Below are 6,690 nucleotides of genomic sequence, written 5' to 3'. Positions count from 1 at the left end.
CCCCATGTTTCTACAAGTGATTCTATTGTCTAAGTATTGTGTTATTTTTAGATTGGGAGGAGAAGTAGATAACGGTCAGAATAGGGGTGTCAAAAAAAGTTGATCCGAACCCATCCTATGCCCGAATAGGGCCTGGGCTGAGATTTCAGCCCATAGCGTGGACTAGGGTTGAGAATTTCAAGCCCGAGGTTGAGTTAGGTTGGGCCTGGGTTGAGGTCTCAACCTAAGCCAATCCAACCCAACCGAATCCAATCCAACCCAACCCAACCTTGTATATTAAGTATATAATAATATAAATACATTAATAATTATAAATATGTACTAATAGAAAAAGGACTGCAAAAAGTCTTTCATTTATCTCGATCTACATATATAAGAAAACTTTGGCAAAACACATTGTCTCCCCACCCCAGGCAAACTTGCAACAATCCCTCCCCTGTTTTCTTTCCCCATTCACTTCCATAATTCGAGAAGATTCCAAGGCTAAAATTGGAATTCAATAAAATGAAGAACCTCAAATGAACATTATTGAAACGTATGGGTGCCTCAAACGTCATGCTTTTGAAAATTTGAGATATCCTAAGAGATAAAATTCCAAAAGTTGGGTACCCTAAGTGCCATTTACCTTTTATTTATTTATGAGGAAATTACATTCCCTTCCCCTGTGGTATGACCTAATAGCACTTTCCCCCTACGTACTTTTAAAAATACCACTCCCCTCCTTTGTAGTTTAAAGATTCTATCAAACGTACCCCTTTCGTTAAATAACCCAATTAAGTGATGACATTAGCCTTGATGTATTAGATTTAATACCGAAATTACCTTCTAGTGATACGAAATACCACTAAAGGGTTATCGATTTGGACACTCTCTATTAGTTGATCTCTTGAAGCTCACCTCGTGACGCTGCTATGAAGGATCCTCTGCAACTCCATAGGTAAAATCTTCGCCGGAATCTATGAGTCAAAAAAATCTTACTTAAACCATTTACATTTCAGAGATTTATTTTGCTACTTTGTTGGGAGCATTACCTGAAACATTTTTATCCCTAGATCCAGTCTTCCGATCGTTTTGCAGCCGAAAGGGAGGTAATAAAGGTTGTAGCCCCGAGAGAACTACTAGTCTGCCAACAATGGTGGTGAAGCCAAGCAAAGAGGGAAGAAAAGAGGAGGTGGTTACTAGGGAGTACACCATCAATCCACCAACGTCTCCATGGATGCACATTGAAGAAGATGGCTCCCAAGGCCAAAAAGAAAATCAAGAAGTTCACCCAAAAAGCAACGGGGACAACTGATGTTCCAGTTGATGTGAAGCTGAACAAGCACATCTGGAGCAAAGGGATCAAGAGTGTGCCAAGGTGGGTCCGTATGAGCATTGCCAGAAAGAGGAATGATGAGGAAGACGCCAAAGAGGAGCTCTACTCTTTAGATATTGTTGTAGATGTCCCAGCTGAGGGGCTGAAGGGTTTGGGAACTGTTATTGCAGATTCTGGTTATCCTCCTCGTGCCTTCCTACAAGTCACAAATGAGAAGCTACCCTAGAGCCGATCTCCAGGGAAGGCTCTCCGAAGCTTAAGTTAGTAATGATTAGGGGAAGATTACACGAGCTCTGAAGATCCAAGATTGCGTACCTTTCTCATTTTGGGTCTTTCCCTTTTATAGCCTTTCCATCCTTAGCTCTAGTGAGTAGTTCCCAAGGGGGCCACCTTAGCTGGCGAGGTGATCCTCCGCATGCATGTTAGGACCATAACGGTTGGTAAGCTTCCATTCATGTACATCCGATCTTAGCAATTGATTTGGGTGCTCTGTGCGTATTCGTTGGGATCTTAACGATTGATGGGTCTTTTCCTCCATACGTCCTTTCGGTAGATAACTTTTTCCTCAACCTTGGTTGGTAGGTCTTTTCTCCCATCTGTCAGTTTCTGAATGGCCGCCCTATGGTTGCTTTACGGCTACTCGTTTGGGAAATCCACAACTAATCCTGGTATTACTTCTTGATCAAGCAACCAGGTCTATGCTTGGTTGTCTTCCGATCTGAACTTCAGGGTTGGGTTTGGTCAGGGTTTATTATTCGAGGGATCGTTATTCGGGGGCTTAGAATGGTTGTGTGTGGCATACTTCATTCCTCCTTGCTAGGATGCTTCCCTCATGTGGTTGTGCTCGTCCATACGTTCGCCCTTGTTAGTGTGGCTCTCGCACGCGGAGTTTTGTTCACCTGGTCTCTCTGTTCATTATGTTCGGAAGTCACATGTGTGTTCACAAGTCTTTCTGTTCATCTAGCCCTAATGGACTTCTATTTGGCCTGGTCTTTCTGTACATTCTGTTCGGGAGTCACGTGTGTGTTCACGTGACTTTCTGTTCATCTGGCCCTAGTGGACTTCTGTTTGGCCTTGTCTTTTTGGTCATTCTGTTCGAGAGTCACGTGAATGTTCATGTGACTTTCTTTTCATCTGGCCCTAGTGGACTTTTGTTCGACCTGGTCTTTCTGTTCATTCTGTTCGGAAGTCACGTGTGTGTTCACGTGACTTTCTATTCATCTGGTCCGGGTGGACTTCACTTCCTGTTCGTCTAATCCTTGTGGACCTCTCGTTCATCTGTACACATGGCGCTCTTTCCTTGGCACCATATTTATGGTATATGTCATTGAAGAAGAGGAGTGAAATTACCTGCTTCCCAGTTTTTTCAAGATTGATTTCATTTTAGATCATATTTTTAGTTCAAAAACTTTTCTTGTTTTGGATTTTGCAACTTCTCTACTATGAGGCGAATGTAATTGGAATTATGATTGTGTCATCTTGTAGCTTAGCCGTTACTCACTCGGTTGAGAGAGTTAAAGAGTTAACCTGTATCATTAGCACCCCAAAAAAAAAGGGTTTTTCGATCGTTTTCCATGTTTCTATTTGCAACTTTATCCTGATGTGTCTTAAGCTTTCCGTACAATATCGTCGCGTTCTCCTTCTCCAACAACAAAGACTGCATCAAAGTGGTGGACAAAAATATCAAAACTTGGATGATATTTTATTTCATGCCTATTTTCTTATTAGGGTTCCAAATATTATAGTTTAGATCCCAATCGGCATTGAGTTCTGAATCTACAATGGTGAAATTGGAAACCATGAGGGTTTCGATATTGATAACTGGGCGTCTTGGGCGGATCATGATCCATATAAGGAAGAATAGCATCCCAGTTATGGTTGTTGTGATCATGGTGATAACTATGCCCAGCAAGATTCTGTAGGCACCGCTAGAATTGTGAGGGTGGTGCAGTGTATGGGCATCCGTCGTACATAATGAAGTCCAATAGACATGTCAAACATGACAATTTGTGAACAAAGGAGTGATTATTATATTATTATAATATGAGCTATGGTTCTTTTTTCTGGTACTATGGAGTAATTCTTACTTTGGACCAAAAGAAAAAAAAAAATCGTAATGTCAGAAAAACTATTTGCATGTTACTTAATTTGATTTTCTTATTGTCAGTAAATAACATGGACATTTTATTTCTCATCCCAGCTCATATTTGTTATCTAGCATACAGAAGTTCAAATAAATAATCATGTGTCTCAATTGATTCCAAGTCTAGCCCAAGTTATAGAAGGTATAAATAGTTGAATTCGTCTGAGTTGGATGAATATGCTTCCATAGTGACCAAGGCCTGGTTCGAGGTTAAGATGATTGGGGTGAAGAGGATCCTGTTCTTGAGAAGCCAAGCAAAGTGGTGGTGAATTCGGCTGTGCATCCAGGGGGTCCACCTATCCCCATGAGGACTCCGAAGCTGTCACACTACCTAAATACAAAGAAAATAGTTAAGGGCCAGAAGACCTAGTTGGATATTGTAGAAATGCAATCCTAAAACGATGCAGAAGATAATGAAAAAACAATAACAAATAATGCATACAAGTTTACGAGGTTCGGCAAGAATGCCTACGTCCACAGTAAGATGAGATCATGTTTTGCTATCAATAGAGCATAGGGTTACAGCGCAGAACCGCCGTCTTGTCTGTCGAGGCATCTGCACCAGTACTCTTTAAATTAAATTGTGACGGAATACAAAACATCGCACATGCACCAACAGATATTTGGTGATCACCGGTGCAAAGCTTTGTGTAAAGGGTGGCAAGATCTCTTTGAAAGTCAAGTATTGATTGTTGACGATAAAGTCTGATGATGACGTACCCTTTTTAGTTGATGCCAATAAGAGTTGGAAGCAAAAACATCATCTACAATGAGTGCAATGATGCAATGAGCATCAGATTGCCGAGAGGATCTCGAGTCATGTGCCCAGATGCTCTCAAACCGATGTCTTAAAATAGGCATACGTCACACATTAGCACGACATCACTGCGAATCATGGCTATCTGCCAAGTGGCTTTGTGCTAGTGGGTATCAAACCCTAATCCAAACTGGTGAAATCAAACTGAAGCGACCAGAAAAAGCTTTAAATCGAATCAAACCGAAGTCTTATTACTATTGGGATACTGTAAAATCTAAAGCCCAGCGGAAACCGACTCCATATTGATACCTTTAACCAACAAAAAAAAAAAACTCCAAATTGATACCAACTAGAAGTTTTTATTTTCTTTATTTTTATATTGTCAAAATTGGACCAAACCTGATATCAAAACGATAAGAATAAACTAAAATAAAACTGATCCAAAACGAATTAAAGTGGAAATTGACAAAAAAACTGAATTTTATGTTATTGATTTGGTTTTGAATTCACCCATTCAACCAATGAATTGAAACCCATATTTTGAGGAGTCTAGATCCCCCAATGGTTGGGAGGACCCGACATACACCCAGCCATTGGATACTCGCTGACCAAACCACATCAGCAGACAGAACATAAAATCATAGGAATTTTATTATTTATCACCAAAAAAAAAAAAAGGAGTTTTGGTATCACATTCCTTTAAATTTTACTCTTTTCAGTTTTCCACCAAAAAGATTCTCATTAATATGAATAATAAATAAATAAATAAATATTATTAACATCTCTCAATTCCAATCTTACGCCATTATCATCAGTATCTCTACATCTTCTACTAAGCAACAAATCCTAAGAAGCTGCAAAGAAACAAACAAAGACTAACATTAGAATCATCATCTATCTATCTTCTGTCTCATCTAACAAACCATTACCCTGATTTTTACTCAAACTAAAGGACAGATCATCCCAGACCTAAGTGGATATCAGTTAATTAAATTAAATTTTAACTTAAAATCATAAATTAGAAATTGAATGAGTGAAAGAAGAAATAAAGAAAGGGACATTGGAAATTGAGGTATGTAGGTACCTGAGAGATCTAAAGGTCCTATGCTTTAAGATAGCTTGAAAGAAGAAATTGAGATTGTGGGCGAAGACCACGAAGCAGGCACATCCCAACAAGGCCAACTCCAACATCTTTCCTTTCCTCTTTATATCTTTCTCCTTCAATTCAACAACACCACCACTACCACTAATCGCAGTCTCGCAGAGAAGAAACAGAGCAAGAGGGAATTAATATTAATAAAAAGGTTTAAAGTTAAGGTAATCTTATTCATAATTGAATAAGCCAATGAGGTTGTTGTAATTACGTTATTGTGATCACCTCCTCCTATAATCCTATTTGGATTTGTGAAAGGAATTGTAAGATGTGGATGAGTATACGGAACCGGAAGTCATTGATATGTGTCTACTTCAACCATCTTGATTTCAAGGAATAGAATCCACTTAAGAACAGGAAGTTACCCACTCGGATATTCATATGCATGTTTCTGATCCTAAATCCAACGGTTGGAATTTAAAACCAAGGGGGCTTGTGAAGTGGCATTGGAGTTGGAGACCATTCATCGCTGATTGGTGTGTGTAGTTGCAACAGTGGGCTTACGGGTCACTCCAACACCGACCTCCAGATTTCCTGAATCCCTAAGGACTCGAGGAGTTCCGAGTATAGTGGTATATAGGGGTGAAAGTTTGGCCCTGACAACCTGAGGCCCGCCGTAAGTCCGTACAGAGTTTGAGCCAAGTTTTTTTACCTTCAAAACAAGTTAGGGTTGAAAAAGCCCAACCCTTTGTCCCTAGCCCAGCCGAACCCAGCCCGAAATTTAACCCTGAATTTTTACATTAGAATTTAGGGCTCCTATTGGTATTTTATTTTTCTATAATCTTTTAATGTATAAGATATGAATGGCAAAAATATTTCCATGATTCTCACCGATATAGTGCTTATATGCGATGCATACGCATTTTAAGACATCGGTCTAACATTTTTAGGGTTTATTTGGTAGTAGCAAGAGCAACTTGACTTTGAAGTTGAAAAAATATTGTTACTTGGCTTCCACTCCAATGCGGTTCTCCTCTACTTCACATTTAAGTTGTGTTTGGTAACCAAGAGAAGAAAAGAAAAGAAAAGGAAAAAGTACAAAATCTTCGTTTAGGAAGTTCTCTTTGTGTTTTTTTTTTTTTTTTGTGGAACTCTTTGTGCTTAGTATGACCTAAACAAGAGAAGATTCAGTTTTTGAATTTCAAATTTTACATTGGAAATTGTGAATTTTTCATCTACTCCCACAAAAAAAAAAAAAAAAAATCTTGCCAAAAACACAAGAAAACATGAGAAAATATAAGAAGTTTTCTTTTCTTTTCTTTTCTTCTCTTTTAATGGTAATCAAACATACATAGTTTTTTTTTTTTCTTTTTCTTTTTTTT

The 6,690-nt window shown here is 38.9% G+C and overlaps 1 pseudogene; it reads left to right on the top strand.

Annotated features, from left to right (window-relative positions):
* The first annotated feature begins 971 nt into the window (after window positions 1–971).
* On the top strand, window positions 972–1,541 carry LOC122077948 (annotated as a pseudogene).
* The last annotated feature ends 5,149 nt before the right edge of the window (window positions 1,542–6,690 follow it).

This window comes from Macadamia integrifolia, chromosome 5 (genome assembly GCF_013358625.1).
Source record: "Macadamia integrifolia cultivar HAES 741 chromosome 5, SCU_Mint_v3, whole genome shotgun sequence".
Lineage (NCBI taxonomy): Eukaryota > Viridiplantae > Streptophyta > Magnoliopsida > Proteales > Proteaceae > Macadamia > Macadamia integrifolia.
Note: the sequence above shows the minus strand (reverse complement) of the source record. Positions and strands in the feature narration are given on the sequence as shown.